The sequence below is a fragment of the Lonchura striata genome, chromosome 1, assembly GCF_050655825.1.
Source record: "Lonchura striata isolate lonStrDom1 chromosome 1, ASM5065582v1, whole genome shotgun sequence".
In the NCBI taxonomy this organism is placed as follows: domain Eukaryota; kingdom Metazoa; phylum Chordata; class Aves; order Passeriformes; family Estrildidae; genus Lonchura; species Lonchura striata.
The window spans coordinates 18,263,971-18,281,729 of NC_140703.1; the positions used below are offsets into that span (position 1 = coordinate 18,263,971).

The 17,759-nt window shown below is 38.4% G+C and overlaps 1 long non-coding RNA gene across 2 annotated transcripts in view; it reads right to left on the bottom strand.

Annotated features, from left to right (window-relative positions):
* Positions 1-17,551, bottom strand: part of LOC110481504 (uncharacterized) — a 30,417-nt gene extending 12,866 nt beyond the window's left edge. Inside the window, exons 1-3 of one of the 2 annotated variants that reach the window (XR_014951156.1) lie at positions 12,033-17,551; positions 3,726-8,544; positions 2,819-2,917 (exon numbers count right to left, since the gene is read on the bottom strand). This is a non-coding gene — a long non-coding RNA (uncharacterized LOC110481504). The remainder of the gene's footprint in view (positions 1-2,818; positions 2,918-3,725; positions 8,545-12,032) is intronic. The other variant, XR_014951158.1, reaches the window with a different exon arrangement.
* Between the last annotated feature and the right edge of the window lie 208 nt (positions 17,552-17,759).

A 17,759-nucleotide genomic window follows, 5' to 3' on the forward strand; every position in this document is an offset into this window, starting at 1 on the left:
TCAGGGGAGTATTTCTCACAAGCTGCTGGGCATTGAAATATCACCTGGATAGATTTGGCATCTCGATTGCAAAGAGGAGACACCAGTAAAATGCATAAGAGCAGGCAAATTTTGATATTATTTTGTCTGACAATGGGCAGCCACTATTACTGGCTTCACAAAAGAAAAGGGAAAATGGGCACAGATTTTGTTCCCAATTTTGCTAATGTAGTAGTAAACCCTCTTTTTTTTTAAAGCAGAAATTTTCTTCTCTAATGTATGAAACCTTCAAGGTGAGGAATTTTTTTTTTAACATAATTCATCCTAATTAGAAAAGGAATCCAATGTATGGTAAGCCCTCCTGGTCCTGAGGCTTAATACAATTTCTTCTCCAAATAACACTGAAAGACATTATTTTCTCCATGAAATAAAGTGAAAATAAGGAAATCTGAGAACCTATACAAGTTAGATTTAAGGTAAAACCATCAGCAGCTCTTATGCTGTAAGCACTCATCATCTGTTTCTCCAGTGATTGATACAAAGGGAGAAGTGCAGTTTAAAGTAATCAGGTGGAAAATCCCATGGAAATCCCTGGACAAGTGCTCTGACTAGAGAGAAAAAAATTGTATATGGCATTACTTTTCTTCAGACAACATACTGATTTTGGAGTCTGGCTTTTTTGTTGTTGTTCTGAACTAGACAAATATGTATATTAAATCAATGTGCACGAGAAACATCTAGTTAAATTTTAAAATTATTTCAGGCAGAGGACACTTCTATGATCTGTAATAAGAAATTGAGACCTGGCAATATATAGTTGTAACATAACAAAGAAAAAACGTCGTACTGTCACTTAGTAAATAAACATTTACAGTCATCCCTAAAAGTGACAGTTGTCTGGACAAAATCACTGCATTCCAGCTGGGACTTTAACAATTTTTTTTTCTCTCTTACAGATTATGAGAAATAATCAGAGAAAATAAGGCAAAGGAACAAAGCGTTGAAAGTAGGCTGATCCTGGGAACAAATCATGAACTGGACACAAAGAACATTGAGTCATAAACGAACAAAGAAGGACACAACTGCTTATTTATTAAACAATGCTCTTACTTTCAGTCCACAGTATCTTAAAACTGCCTCATTGGGACCATTACCAGAGCAAATTACTGCTCAACATGAATAAACTGGAGAAGTCTGGGTCTAAGCTGTTAAGTGGTTTGGGTTTTGGTGGGGTTCTTTTAAGGTTTTAATGCGTTTTAAATTGTTTTTATTATTATGCACAGCTACATCATAGGGGCAATTCTCTACAGATGAGGCTGAGCTGAGCTCTCTGTTGAAAGGTCAAGGCTTGCAAGTGTTACTAATTAGGGACACAGGCACAGAGTGAATTATGTTTCCTTAGATAAGGAAAAGGAAAGAGAGACTAGCTGTTGTTTAACATTACACGAGATCATTTGTGCTTCTCCACGGCTAGAGTTACAAATATCATGTAACAGACGTCCTGGTTCTGAGGCTGCCCTACCTCATAGGTGCAGAATCACACACACACAAAAAAAAAAAAAAAAAAAAAAAAAAAAAAAAAAAAAAATCAGGTGTACACTAGGCTATCTCAAACTTCAGAAGAAAGCTTATCCATCACAAAGGTTTTGTCAGTCTCCCAAGAAGAGCGGCTAATGTGGGATTTCTCTATCAGAATGCATCTCAATGAATCAAATGTCAGCCTGGAGGAGGAGGTGATGAGAATGCACCGTGCCCAGGGAAAGCAGGAGGTGATACAGAAAAGCTGAAAAGTCTATTTTGTGAGGTCAGAGGGGTGACAGTTGAGAGCACTGAATCAGAATGATCTTTTCAGGCTGCAATTCTCATCAGGGTGAGGGATGCTCCCTTTGAAGGAAAAAAATGTTACAACTATTACATGGTACAGCTGGTACTCAAGTGTAACTGGAAATGAGAAAAAAATTCACCCTGCTGTCACCAGCTTTCCTTACAATAGCAGAAATACCTGTGAATATTGGAATTTGGGAACTAATGACTTCTCATGGCCATCCACAGACCAGTTAGATAAAGGGTAATGCCTGCTACTCAACTTGTTGCATTTGCTATGGGCTCACACTTTGACTTTGCACCACTTTCAAGCATATTAAAAAGGCAATCTTAAAAAAAACCCCACAGCTTATTAGAGAATGAAAGTTAATTTTTTCCTTCCAAATCACAAGTTAATCCAGCAGGTTGAGATTCACCTCTAAGACAAACACACCTGAGTTGCTGTTATTGAGGTGATGGACACTATGATAATTTACAGAAGTGAATGAAGAGGTTGCACTCCTGACAGCTTTAGATTGCTTTTGTCTAAATTAATAACAACTCTGAATAAAAGCCATCAAGTCCATCTGTACAGTCTCGCACTTAACTTTTCCATTAGTGTCACTGGCCTCCCAGGGGTCTCTTCTTGTACTTCATAAGTTTATGGACAAGACATAAATGACCCTGTATGCATCAACTGGCCTCAGTGAGCATCCCTCTCCTTCTCTGCTATCCATCAAAACTCTTCCCTGTGATTACACCACATGCCAGAAACACAGTCATACCTTGAAATGCAAGGCCTGCCAGCTAATCTGGGAATGCTTATCCATGCAGGCTCGGTGTGAAGCAGGGCACTGCAGCTGATGAGGCGTCGCACCTGCGTGTGTGAGTGGCACAAGTGCCTCTCACAGACCCATCCCTCCCGCTTCCCGCTCGGCTTTTCCTTTTTCCTGCTCAGCAGGCAGGGAGTTATGAGAAACAGGGGGTGTGCATGATGAAGACACACACAGAATGTGTGAAATAATAAACCTCCCACCTCCACTCGAGGCACAGCTCCTGTCGTGAGGCTCTGGATGCAGTGCTGAGCTCTGGCTCGAGGATTCTTCCCCAACCTGGGATGGGGTCACCGGGCTGCCTGGGGAACACAGGACACACTGGAATTCAAATCACCTCTGAGAACATCTCTCTATTCTGATGGATTGATTTTGTTTATTTTTATTCTGATTGATTTATTTTGTCACCGATACTCGAAAGATCCAATAATCAACAAGAGCTGTTGTCAAATGGGTGTTTCCTGAATATATTAAAATGCTCAATGCTACAGTTGCACTTGGGGCCTTAAAGGAGTTTCAGGAAGGTCTCTGGGAAAAAAAATGCTTTTCAAAGGGACCTAAATTCAGGATAAACTGAGCTTGGTTGCTCCCAGTCACACTTCTGCTGAGGGACATGAATTACCCTTCCCCATGCTGCCTGCTGCTCTGGTTAGCAGCGTTTCTGTGCCTGATGGGTTTACGATGTGGACAGACAAGCCCTAAGGAGTAAAACATGCCCACAGAAACTCATTCCCAGCGTGACCTATGGCAGGATTAAAGCAAGGTCTCCAAAGGTGGGAGTGCATCCATCACCTGCTCCTTGCAAGCACCCCCTCAGCCACAGAGCACACATCCCACACAATTAATTGCCAAATCAGCTTCTGGACACAAGATAATGAAATACTATTTATTGATTTGCATTTTCATTGACAGGGTGGGAAAGAAGCCAATCAAGCTGGTTTGGTGGGGAAATTTCAAAGCATTTGTCTCACGTATAGATAATACACGGAGGCTTTATTGACACCATAAATAAAATCTTGCAGCCCATAAATATTAGGCTTTCTCCTTTCTACAAAGGAAAGAAAATTCAGCACAACAAAGCATGTGTTACAGATGCTGAAATGATCCTACCTGAACACTTATTCCAGATTTCAGAGTGCTTGTTCATTTTCTATTGTGACACTTGCAAGAGGCTTAAACTAAATTGAAAAAAAAAAAAAAAAGATAATATCAATTTAAAATTAAATGCACCCCATGTTAATATAGAGTCAAAATACCTGTCTGCACTAAAGGAGGCCTTTCAGGCAGAAAAATCCTCAGGGGAAATTATTTAGTGAAAGGCCTAACTAAGGGTTAAAGTTACTCTAAAACAAATATTGGAAATATACCACAAATCAGCATTATTAAAATTTTGCTTATTAAAAATTTCTTTATCAAAAGAAAACTTCAGAAAATAGCAAAACAAAATCATATTATAAAACAGCTTAATGGTGTGTTCTCTAGTATAAATATAACTGTTTGTCAATACAATTATGCAAACAGAACTTGGCTTTTTATGGAAAATTCAGTAGTCGCAGGAAAATGACAGAAAGAAGCAAACTCTCAGCACCAAACTCACAAAGCCTTTTGCCATACTCTTCATCCTGTTTGGAGGAATCCACAAAGAGTGCAAAAGCTTATGGAAAATTTTCCCCCTTGTCCAAGTGGGTTTAAGAAAAAAAAATAAATATTTTTCTCTTTTTTTTCCTAAAATTTGCAGTTCTTTTATCAGGCACAATTTTGCTTGATGCATTTTAGATTCACTGATTCTGCAGAAGGTGTACAAATACCCTGAAGTCTAGAGACACCCTCAAGTCTCTAATGTCAATGCAAATTAAGCCTGGATTTGAATGGGTACTGCATAAAATAGGTTATCACTAAGAATATTTGGAATTTGAAACTCACTTCCCATTTTTGTCCCACGGAATTAGCATAACATTTATTGCTCCAGTGAATATTCCCTTTATGGTCCTTAGAATATTCATGGAAATTAAATGGAAGAGAGGTACAATCAGCTTCATTGAAAATTCAAATGAATGTTTTCTATTTTTGGCAACACTCCTCACACATAATTAAAAACCAAAACAGTTATTCCATGTGAAATGCAAATACAAATAAACAAACAAAGAAATGCCCTGGGACTCTCTTTCCCTGCCATTGAAACTGTCCCCTCCTGCCACCCCCCTCATTCCCTGGTGACACGGGAGTCACATCCTTTTGGGACTTGCTGCTTCCAAGAGATTTGGTTGATGTGGACCTGCAGATTCCAGGAGAAGAAAAAAGGGTGGAGGGTACAAAATTATTCCAAAAACAAGGTGATACCAGAAAGAAACACAACCTACTCATCCCCTTATTCATTTCCTTCTCCCCCGTCAGCTGCGTGTCATGTACAATGGGCAGGTGCCTAAAAATGGCAAAAAGAAATTAAAAAAATAGATTTTGTGATGGAGTGATCCTCTCCAAAAGGAAAATTGCAAAATACATAGTTTTATAAAGCCGTTCAACAGCTTTGTAATTTAATTATTTTCCAACTTCTGCTACTTAAAAACTGTCTTCAGACATCACTTTTCACAGTAACATCAAAAATGCTTTTTCACCTTAGGACTTGAAATCCCTCCTAATATAAATAGTCTAAACCCAATAATGAGGTCCAAGGAAGTGGCACGTTTGGGTTCCATGTACAAGGGATTTTGGCCAGCACCTTATCATGGCCAAAATCAGGTCAGAAACAGGAGGTAAAAAGATCACCAGTCCAGCCCATGGGACACCCAAGCTGCTGAGCACTGAAAATCAGCTCCCCCCTGCCCAGAGTGAGAGGAGCTCTCGGCTGGGGACACCGGGGTGGGTCATGGTGTGGGGCAGGGAGCTGCTCCCCTAGACCAGCAGGACGCTCTCCATAGACATATCACCCCCCTCTACTGAAACTCCAATGAAAAATCAAACCCTACAATTCCAATAAAGATTTGGAGGGAATGGGCAAAGCCAGGGACCTCATAAATCGGGAGAGCTGGACAGGACAGAACACACATCCAACCAATATGATTAATGCAATGTTCTCCATTTATTCAAGAGAAGATGGCAGTTTGCATACACTTCTATATAGTTTACAGTTTACAAAGGCACTCTGATTGCCATGCTAACATTGTTCATCTTTGTCTTAAGGTGGCCTAAACCTCACACTATAAACCTATGCTACTTCACACCCAGACAGCGCAGTGCTCCCCATCACACCGTAATCCAATTTCTAACTGTGCCACAAGCTCTTCATTTCCAACTGTGTCAGAGCCTGGAAGGCCTCGCAAGGCCCAAATCTGAGGCCTAGGCTGGAGTAGCTCAAATCTCATTCCAAACATAAATCATGCCCTCTCTCTCTCAAAAATGCTGCAACAAATGGGAATGTTCATTCACAGCGCTGGACACACCTGGGGACTCATTGCCCTTCAATGGACATGTGCACCTCTGAGAACTCTCGATCTTTTTTTTATTATCCTGACTAATTTCTATTTGCACAGAATTTCACAATAGGTTCATACATATTCATTCTGATGATTTCATGTTACACTTACAGCTAGTTACACTTGTACCCAGTTTTTGTCAGAAAGTAGAGAAAGGACTCCTGGGTCATTCTGCCCTGTCTGCTTCAAGGTCTGAGGAGTCTTTCTTATCTCTTATCTTTTCAGTGTGGAAATTTGCATTCTTTCTCCTTAGCTGGGGTAGTTTTGCTAGTGCTGCAGTCACCAGACTAAACAGCATAGTAAGCTCAAAGTGGATTTCTACCCTGTTAAATTTTCAGTCTGTCTCACTACCTGCAGGCCTACCTTCCCTAACCTTTGTGCACACAAATCACCTTTAATTACTCCTCCCTGAATATTTATTTTGGCTTAAAATATGAAATATTAGGAGAACACCTCACACAACATGTTTTTTTGCAAAGCAACTCAGTGGAGCCCACACTGTCAAACCCCAGCCTGGCACCAGTGGCCATGAAAGGCTACCAGGGATCCATCTGAAATGTCAATACATCATTTCAAATGTTCTCAGTCAGAGCTGCTTGAATCATCCAAGGGCAGTAAAATCAAAGGGAATTCTCTCCCTTTTTTCAGGGGAAAAAAATAAATAAAATTGAGTGAAACTTCAAAAGCCAGTGAAGAGGGAGACAGTGTGTGTGTTTCAGACAAGTTAAGTGAGGAATCCAGGACAGAGTGATTTCCTGTCATGCAGGAAATCCAGCATCTCAACTCAGAAATCAGAAATGAGCTAGAAGCCAAGTTAGTTCCCTATGCACAGTGCCCACCTGAGAGAAGAGCACCCAAAACCACAACACTGGCAAAGGCACTCTCATCCTCCTCTCCTGAGGGATTATCTACAGAGCTTTGCCTTTGGGACTCATCCAAATATTAATTGTGAGGAAAAAGGCCAGCCCAGCCAGGACATGCAGCTGATGCTGGCCTAGAAACCAGATTAAAAGTAAATAAAATTCAGTGCTTGGGGTCAGATTTTTTCAGGCATGTCTCCTGGCCCCAGGCAGAGAGCAAGGGTCTTGTCTTGCATTTCCACCCTACCATGGTGGGATGGAAATTACTGATGGCACCCATGGGCTGCTCTATAATTTTGAGATACTCCCCTCACGCTCCCTTCCTCTCTTCCATGAGAGCCCCTCTTTTCCAGACCTCCTTCATTTTCTTTTCCCTAAAATGCCAGTCAGGAGCACAGCTGGGATGCAGGGGCTGAGCCTCTCTCTCTCTCTTTGAAAACATCAGGGCTGTTGTGATGCTAAACCTACAGAGACAGGGACAGGAAATCTGTACCTTTCAACCAAGCCAGCCAGCTTCACTTAAAAGAGAAAGCCCCTGGGAAAGCCTGCACAGAATAAATATCCAGAAAATCAAACAAAAGTTCCCTTTGGAATTTTTTTTCCACTGCTTTCTATGGACTGCCACAAAATCTGATACCACTGAAACTCATGTGGTATTTGGGAAGGATGCAAAAATGAGCATAGAGGAACCAAATACAATGCAAAGTCTCTGTTTCTGGTAAGAGTGCTCTGGGTTTATATTGCCTGACGTTTTTATCTGTATAGGAAATTATCTATATCTTTATATGAGATTAATGGAGTTGAGCACTTCTGGCTCATAGGCACTTGTTACCGTGCTGCACAGATATTTTTGTACTGTAATAATTTTAAATCAACAATAAGGCCTCCATTTGGCATAAATTTCACAAGCACTACTGGAAAAAAAAAGAAGGAAACACTTCATAGAATTAAATACAAGTTAAAAATTTTAAAAAAAATAATGAGGAGTGGGGGAGAGAAAAAATTATTTCTATTGAATATATGTATCCATATGCTAAGCATGTATTCTTTGATGTTATTGAATGCTTATAATCTAGATGTTGTAATGCTTATAATATGTCTTCTTTTAAATTTCATCCAACATTCTTAAGAACAAAAGTACTTTTGTTCCTGCTTGTTCTGTTTGTCGTTTTTACCCATGAGCATAGCTATTATCTTACACTATTAAAAGTTTTTAATAGTTTTTTAATTTTTCTTTTGAATTAAGAGACTACTAGAAACTATAATAAACTTTTAAAAGGTGAACTTTTCACTTATTACTGACCATTTAATAAAAATTTAATCGTATTTCAATTACACAAAAGAAAAAAAAAACTTTTTATCAAATTCAATATTCTCTTAAAATAATACTTCCAAATACTACTCAAAACCTTCGACTTTTTTGTTCCATTTTCATAAGGTTTGAGGTAAAAATTCCCAGAGGTGAGTGGTACCTTGAGGTAAGAAGACAATGGCCATGGAGCACAGAGTGATTGAAAGGCAGATGACTATCTCAAGGCTTTTATCAGAGCTTTATTTGCTGCTTTCATCCTCAGGCTTCTTTTCCAAAGTTCCCTCCTGAAAAAAGTGACAAAATTAAAAGGATGGTTCATTCTAAGTGATTTTCCTTTGAAGTGATTTTTATGGGCTGAGGACCCATCCTGAAACTGTTCCTACCCCTGCAAATGCAGGAATAAACATAAACCCCTGGAATGGGAATTTTGCAAGGATTTTAATACAGTGCAACACCACCACTGCAGTGACACCAGTAGGAAACCTGATGAACTGACAGTGGATTTGAAACCTGATGGTCTTCCTAAAGCTCCTGATGCTGCTGGGATCAGCCAATGGAGTTTAACTCACAGGACATTTTAAACATTTTCTTTTTAAGCTGCAAATTCACACAGATTTCAGGCTTTTTTTTTTTTTTTTCAAAGACTCATTGATGTCTTTTGGTTTTTTTTTTTACCTCTAGTTTTATTTCTCCTTTTTTTTTTTTTTAATCTTCTTTCTTATACCAAATTCAATAATGATATCAAGATACATTTTGGCTTTCCCTTCTCTGAATTGTCTCTGCTTTCTTTTCTGAAATAATCTTTCCTGCTATTTTATAAAAAGCAACTCATACAATCCATCATTTCTCATAATAAAGGACTAAAATTCCTATTTCATGAAAGTATGGTTTAAAACGTGTCTCTATTCCCCAAAAACTCCAGCAGTCATTTTTGTACTGCATCGGTTCCTCAGGCCCCAGTTGGGCTGGAGTTAAGATCTGTGCAAACACACAAATGCAGGGGGTTCATCTTTGAAGTGGTCACTCAGCATCACCCAATAAAGGACTATCAAAAAGGAAAAGTGCTTTTGAATATTTCCTCATTTCCATGTGGTGCAGAAGCACACCAGCTTTTGCTTAATATTAAGACACCCTTCAAAGCTACAAAAGTTAAAACATTTCTTAATGCTGTATACACTGAGACAATTGGACAATACTTCAAAGCTCTTGGGTTTAAATCTTTTGGTATCACTACCATTCAAGTAAAAATTATTTATACAACATTGTCAAACAAAAATTATTTTGCAGCTAATCTGACATCGTTTTGGAACAGAAGATAATAAAAATCTATTGCATCCTGTTTATTTTCTGCAAAGGGTGAAACGTGATCAGATGGGGCATTTTAGCTCTGAAAACCCTTAGAAACACTGACATTGTTTACATTATTTCAGTATTGAGCATTTATCAGCTCTAAACCAGGAAAGGCGCAGGATAAAATTGAACAAGCTTTCCAAAAGAGTGCAGGAAAGGATCAGATAAGGCCAGCTGAATACTTATCAAGCTCTGAGACACATGAGCCACTCCTGATGGGGCATGTTAACCAGAAACACAAAGATGTATCCCTCTATAAATTCATAGGATTGAGAAGCACTACAAAAAATTAAGATCATGTTCTGCCCAGCAGCCACTGACTAATAGCAAAGAAACTTATTGCTGCCTCTTGCCTGGCTGGGAGCTGGAAATCCTTTTATTAATTCTTTCAGAGAAGTTTATGTGAGCATTTTCCATGAGTTTGGGAAGTGTTTAATCATCAGCCTTTTTACATTCATTTCTTTCTAATTCAGATGCTTTAAAATGAGATGTAAATTCACCCATGCCCGTTAATGTTCAGCCTTTCCTGCATCACCTCCCACTCCTGTAACAGCCGAAGACTGATGGAATAGTCCACACAACAGCCTAGAAAAAATAACATGAAACCCACCACAATCTACCTGCCCCTCCTGCTTATGATGCTTGTAAATATCACTGCTCTTTTTTTTTTTTTTAATTTGAGTTTTTTTTTTTTTAATTTGTGTTTTGGAAATCTAATAATTCATCTTTTCCAGGCATATCATTAGCTTTATGAAGTAAAATAATTCACTTCACTCTATGTAATGCAGTAGATATTTAAATAAACCACTAACTAGATGAACCAGAGAAATGGGCAGGATATTGGGTGAACACATATGAAACTCAAGGACCTGAGCTTTCAATTCCATCAACAACAAAAATGTTGCCCTCCAAAAGAAGCTTTTCAAGAGTTCCTTCAACAATCACTTCTTCATAAAAAGCAGAGAGATATACCTTGAATCTGATGTGTTTGTCAAACTGTTTGACATTGGAAATCAACCTAAAAAAAGAAGATTTAGCACTATATTTTAGGAGTGGATATTTACCTTCAGACAAAAGCACACAGGTGCTGAAAGTCTTGACAATTCCCATCCATCTCCAGCTGAGGAGGACAAGAACTTCCCAGGGCTGAGACTGAGCCCTTGGGTTGGATATGGAGCCATGCAGCCCCCAGGTCTCTGAACTCCCCCTCACAGTGGCCAGCATCACTCTAAGTCTCAGTGAGAGAGAATATTTCTCTTTTTTGTAGTCAAAACACAGCTGTCAGGCACTGTGGAGTACCAGGCACCAGCACTGCTCAGTGTTCCCCATCCTAGGTGAAATGAGAAATCAAATTCCCTGTTTCACTTAAAGATGTGCATAAGTTGAAGGCTCTCTGTAACTACGAATAACCCATGCCATTGCAAAAATAAATTCAAAACTGAAAGCCTGCCTCATCCTCAGCATTTTTCCCGAGTTTATATTTCACTGTTATTCCATAACAAAGAATTTTTAATTCACATTCTTAAAAAAAAACCCAAAATCTCTGTTGCATAAATTTGATCCAGTCTTGCATAGATTGCAAGGAATTACAATGAAAAATAACAAAAATATTATCATGACAGTTAAAGACTTTTGTTCAGCCCCACATCCAAACATATTCAATGTAATTTTATATGGGTACTTGGAAAGTATGCTTTTCTTCAGAGCCACACAACTTCCACTGGACAGCACATATATTCCACAGCTTTGTAAACACTAATCCCTATTTTAATCAGTAATTTATTTTTTCTCATTTAGATTTCATAAACCAAATACAACACTAACAACAATACAGTTTTCTGAGCAGAAACTATAGAAGCAGCAAAGTAACTTCTATTTTTTAGTTCCATTTTCTGCTTCCCAAGCAAATTAAGCAGATCCTAAGTGTCACTGAAAGTGACTTTTGAAACCCGTGCAAGAATGTCAGCAACTCTACTGCTTGTATATAATTTTCTACATCCTGAAAACAGTAATTTACATGGAAGCAGGACTGAAATGTCATGACACCGCAGAATTACAATTGCTTGGATGTTTAAACTGTGCTTTTCCTGATCTTGAATGTATTTTGGTTCTCTTAAAGATGAGATTATATCTTAAATTCCTGAGGTTTATGAGAAGTACTTTTACTAGAATTGCAAATATCCTTGTAGTTTTTAGCAGCAAAAGTTTAACAATTAAATTATCAATAAAAACAAAAAAGACAAACTTTAAGCTGAATTCCAGCTCCACTTCAGGAACAAAGGCAAGTAGATTTGATTTTCTTTTCACCTAAATATTGCAAGTGTGAATCAATAGAATCACAGAACCATCAAGATTGGAAGAGACCTTTGAGATCATCCAGTCCAATTGTCCACCGAGCACTGCCCCTGTAGCCTTATAATACCTGAACAGGGAAAAAAATTTGTCTCATCTCTGATCAGAATTTCCCCTGTTTCACCTTGAGGCCATTTCCTCACATCTTCTCACTGCAGGCACAGCAGAAGAGAAGATCTCCTTTGATATAGTCAGTAAATAATTAAAAAAACCTCAGCTCAGCACAACCCATATTTTAAAAGGGCAGAAATAATCAAAACAGCAAGAAGAGTAGCAAACTTTTCCAGATATTACTCTGGCTAATGAAGTGAGAGGTGAAACTAAACTGTCTGAAATATATTTTGCCGTAAAATTGTGTCCTGGAACAATCTCCTGCCAAATGAGAATATAACAACAGAGGCCCTGAAGGATTTGTAACTGTGACTGATTCTGTTTAACAGGTTCATACAAATTGTTTGGAAAAATGAAAGTGGCTGTAGCTTGTCAAAAACTGCAGATTTATTAAAAAGAGCAATAATAGATGGAACCCTATCAGGGGTAGGAAATAAACACAAGGAATCTGAATAGGGTAGGACAATAGGGATTGAGAGATCATGTACAGTGCCAGGAGATATGATATAATGCCTTTAGGTAGACCCAGCAAAGGATTAAAAATAACTCAAGTTTGACAAGTCACAGAGCAGATGAATCATGGCTAATGACAAAAAGAAACAGCACAGAGACAGGATCACACAATTTGTGTCATGCAGCAGTAAGGAAGTCAAAAGGTCAGTGAAGAATTGAGAAGTGAATCAGGCAGTTGTGCTGTGGATTCTCATCAAATAAACAGTTTTCAGCTTTTAGGAGAGCATTTACAGACTTCGTGTGCTTTTTAAAGGGAGAAGTGCTTTTTTTTTTTTTTTTTTGAGAAAATTCATCTTCAGCCTAGCCAGGGTTTTCTCCTTTTTGTTATCAAGGCTGCACAATACAATAAAACAAGAGCTGGATTAAACACTTAAAACAAGAAATTGGTTGCTGATTACCGTGATGTACATACCAGGGGCAAGGGAATTACAGCAAAATGTCTCTTTTGGAAGACTTTCTATTTAAGGGACTGCTTTACAAAATGTTTGCTCTGTTGTAGTCAGCTCCTTTGGGAATTTTTTTTTATGGCAGGGAAAAGGGGGAAAGGAAGAGGGGAAAAGCAATGCTCATAAATCTCTGAAAAGGAAATTATGACATTGCCACAATAGGCAGAGCAACAAACAAGCTCTGAGAATTTCACAGTTAGAAGACAAAAATGCTCCATCCAGTGAGATTCTAAGACTCTCATATTTTCAAACCCATGCACAAAAATACATACTGACACTGTCTTGAAATCCCAATTTTTTCAGAGTTCTTCTTACCATTTTCTACAGTGCTCACCCTCAGGGCTTAGTCCTATATTCCATTATAATATTTTTTAATAACTACATGTTGTAAACTACGTCTGAGCTATCTGTACTTACTACACCAATTAGAAATATCTCTTATGGTGAAATAATACTAAAAAACCTCCTAAAAATCAGATTTCTCAACTGTCAAATAATGGTTCAAAGTAAATATATTCCCCTCAAAATAGCAAACCTTTCTCTTTTTTTTTCTTTAAAAAGATATGCAGTGGCTATGTGAATTGCATAGTTTTTAAGTAAAGCAGCTTCTCTGTTTAAATTCATAAACATTAAGTATGAGCTGTTACTTAAGTGATAAATTGTATTTATGTCACTTACAGATTAAAATACATTTACATTTTATTTTGTTTCAGACTAGTAGGTTTACTGATATTTTGAGTGTTTTCAGAAAATGGAATTACAGTTCCAGGTTTGGTTTCAGGGCAGGTAACTTCAAAATGACAAAATCATCCTATTAATTATGGATAAAAGAGTTTTTGGTTTAACATATGTGTAGACTCAATTCATGCAAGTCACACTTGAACCTCCATGTGAAAGTGAGTGATGAGAAACAGATTTGCCAATAAAAACAAATTATTAGAAAAACCTCTAAAAACATTTTTCTTATTTCTTGTTTTACTGTGAAAGTCATCAGTCCATGCTGTATTATCAACTGTTTTCTGGCCAAAATTGAGACTAAAAATAGTTTGAATTAGAAAAAAAACCTCAAAACTTTCATTCTCTATCCTTACAGGTGGAGGGATAACCACACAACACCTGCACATATTAAGTGTGACATATTTCCCAGAACTTCCAAGGACATTCGTATGGTATAGAATATTTCATTTTATTTTAATGATAATTAATAATTTACATCTTTCATGCAATTAAAAAAAATATCATGATACTCCTAGAGATTGCAGTATTTTTGAATACAGTAACCAAAAAGATTAAATTAATTTAAAAATAAGTCACTGGAGAGTGAAAGCAGAAGTTTTCTGCTGTGAGCTCTGCATTCCAGTAGAGGACCTGGATTCACTGACAGAGCATTTTTTTAACAGAAACAAACATTAACTGCAAAATAGACAGGAACAAAGCAATCATTTCAAGTTCAGTTACTATTTCTAGAGAGCTATAGCTCCAAATATTGAAATTAGGATTATAATTCAACTTCAAGTAAGGGAAAATCTGCCAAGTAGGTGGCCCTGCAGACACTCTTTGGCCCATTCAGAGCTCCAAGTTCTTTTGTGATACAAAAATCATCAATAACCCTCTTATGTCTATGAATTTTGTCTTGAAAAGGACTCAAGTAGATATTCCTTTTCGAGATCCATCAAAGTAACTTCTTTAATTCCCCTGCTCAGGAGATAAAGCTTGTGAACAGACTTGTTGCAAAGTAGCTAAAAGCTACTTTATACATATATATAAATGTATAAACAAATATCTATCTATAAATAATAATATTTCTTTAATTAAATCAACAATTATTAAAAAATATAATACAGTATGAATCAATTTGTGCCTGTTTTGAATGTGAATTTCTAAATCTGGCACAGGGCAGACCCTGGCTTGTCTTCACAGAAGTCCTTCCCCAGAAGCTTTTCACCTATTCCCACTATCACAAGTCTATATATGACCCTGTGAACCAAAACTAGGAAAATCAGCAAGGAAATAGAGGGAAGAAGTTGTTTTTTCAGGCTTCTCCTGCAGCTACACCTCAGGTCTAAATGTAAAGCTGTCTCCTTGAGTCCCACATGACTGCAAAGTCTCATTAACACGTGGCAATTTGAACAACTGCAGTGGCAATTTCACTAGAAGATTTGGCATTAAGAAGAGACCAAGGAATAAATAAAGGAAATGGAAAAGATTTTTTTTTCATCCCTGCTCCTTTCAGGCTTTTTTTTTCACTGTTTAATGCCACCTTCTCTTGTACACATTCAATTGTCCCCCAGCTTTGTCCAGGATGGTTTCAACTGTAAAAGTGCCTGAAACTGAACACACACATGCTCACAGAACAACTGTCAAGAGAAGCTTCTGTACTGATGCAGAGCCTCTTAGTGTCCTGAAAACTTGAATTTTAGCCCTTTTAGAGGGCTATAATTATGGACCATATGATGGCATTTTGTTTAAACAAATTTTCCCAATTATCTAGGCAATTGTGTTTAAGAATTTATGGAAAGCACTGGGAAGGAGGGAAAGGCAACAGTTATGGTAATTAAATTCTAGCTCATCTCAAGAGACTTAGATTGCATGATCCTGTCACTAGTATAAACACAAAAGAGGATGCAACATGTGAAACTAAAGACCAATCCTGTGAGAATTACTGGAATGGCTTTGAAGAGAGCAAAACTGGCACCAGATGAAAAATGAGCCGAAACATTAACGCTACATCTAAGGTATATTAAATATTGGTCTCATTTCACTGTCAGCATCCAAGCTGTTAACAGAATTACCACTTAAGGTGCAAGGAATCATGTGCCCTTTTTGTCCCAGGGGATGCAACGAGAATTATTGAAATCTGATGACATCAAGCAGATGAAGTGAGATGCTCTCAGCTCAAAACTGGCTGTGACAAGCATCTGTACAAGAAATAGATGATGGGTTAAATCAGCCTTACATACTTTCAGATGAGTCTCAGCCCATACCAATACCAAATCCTCTTTTTGCCTTTTTTTTTTTTTTTGCCATTATTTACTTGAAAAAAAATATCACTTCTTAGGCAATGTATCTTTATTATCTACTTTCTAACTCTTTCAAGAAGTTGTTTTCCTCAGCTGTTAGACAAACCCTGCTCATGCAAAAAAATATGTACTTTATAAAACTTTTTTCTTTTTTTTTAATCTACTGAATGGATATTTTAAAATAGCTGCTGCCTCCTTTCCCATTAGAGCTGGCCAAATTCTGTGCAACTGATTGCTTTATTGTGGAGTCCAACTTTTGGCTCCCTGGTGTCAAAAGGCATAATAGATAAACAGTTGGAGCATTCTCTTCACTTGGAGATTACATTTGCCAAGAATGCTTTTGACTGTGAAAGCAAACACACACACAGACACGCACAGACAGACACACCAGGGAGAGGCTGAGAAAATCATCTCTGGAAAGCTGTAAACATTGCTCATTCCTTCTTCTGGAATGTTCTGTTATGATTAGGAGTAGGCTGTGGAAGAAACTCATAGTGCAGGAGAAAAACCACGCACAGAGGTGGAAAATTAATTCCCTTAGATCCTAAAGAGCAGCTAAAACACAGACAGGAATGGAAGGCAACAAAATCCATACTCTGATTGCCATATCATTCATTCATTCTCTCCCTGTCCCTCGGAAATTTGGATTTAACTCCTTGTGGATTCTGCCTCTGGTTCAGCGCATATTTGCCATTGCATTTGTCTCCACACATGTAGGTTGTGAAAAAAAGGACTTATTTCAGAAAACACCCATATGCTACAAGCTGAAATCCTAAAGGAAGGAGAAGCAATAATACAAAGAAGAAAGGGCATTAATGCAACCAATGTGATGCAGGATTATTTTAGCACTTCAAGCCAGCCAAGCACAGTGGCAACAATCAAGACCAAGGAAAAGATGGGAAGATGTGACTGCTTGGATTTAGGATCCTGGGAGCAAGGTCTGGAGACCATTTCTGCATAGTCAAAGATGACATACAAGCCACATGTCTCAGTCACTGAGAGGTGACTTCCAGCAGGAAAAGATGGGGCACAGATGGAGGTAAGACGAAGGTGCCACCCTAAAACCTGCAGGGGTGGCAAGAAGAAAATTCCAGGGAAGTCCATAGGAAAGGATGGTTTGGAGAGAATATGAGGGGAACCTGAAGGGCAGGAGCTACAGACAGCACACACAGAGAGGTCATTAAGGAATTCAGAGGTGAGGAAGGAAGCGGATAGTTTTAACATCAAATTTAAAATTACTGTTGTTGGATGGGGCTCTGAGCAACCTGAGCTGGTTGCAAGCTGCTCACTGCAAGGAGGGGGTTCCACCCTCAAAAATCCCTTCCAACCCAAGCTATCCTGTGATTCCATAACAGATTTTCACAGAGTGGACTTTTACTGGGAAAAGGAACTTGACTAGAAGAAGTTTGTTAGGATGTGCACAAGGATGAGGGAGGTAAGCTCTGGGCTAAGCTTATTGGGAGGTTTAAGGACAGGCATTAAGACCATCTGCCCCACAGAACTTACACTTTCCACAGGCCAAGTTCTTGCCCAAGCTGGGGCTTTGCAGAGATGCAGCCTTTGTTAATACATGGATGAAGCTCACAGAGCAGCTCCGAGTGTGAAATATCCCATCCGGCCTGCAGCTCTCACCAGCCCTGAGACAGAAATAATAATAATGTGGTGAAATGGGATATGGCACACACCATCTGGCAGCTGTGCAAACAT